The sequence below is a fragment of the Hipposideros armiger genome, unplaced genomic scaffold (assembly GCF_001890085.2).
Source record: "Hipposideros armiger isolate ML-2016 unplaced genomic scaffold, ASM189008v1 scaffold_183, whole genome shotgun sequence".
In the NCBI taxonomy this organism is placed as follows: Eukaryota; Metazoa; Chordata; class Mammalia; order Chiroptera; family Hipposideridae; genus Hipposideros; species Hipposideros armiger.
Genome location: NW_017731533.1, coordinates 2,512,865 through 2,513,140, shown reverse-complemented (window position 1 = coordinate 2,513,140; position 276 = coordinate 2,512,865).

Sequence of the window (276 nt, the reverse complement as noted above, 5' to 3'; positions counted from 1 at the left end):
GAAGCACACAAGCCAATTTCCAGAAAGAAAGAAAATATAATCCGGCTTGTCTCTGGACCCGTTGGAGCCGAGGAGCTGGCGCCCAGGGGAGGTCCGGGGTGTCTGCGCGAAGGAAAGGAGCAAGCAATGAGAGGATGAGCGGGAGGCAGAGGAGTTTCACCAACTGCACCCCCGCCTCCCCCACCTCCCGTCCTCCCCCTCCCCTCCTGGAGCCCTTCCCTCGCTTCCTCCCGCCCCTCTCCCCGCACTGGCTCGCCAGTCAGTGTCTGACAGGAG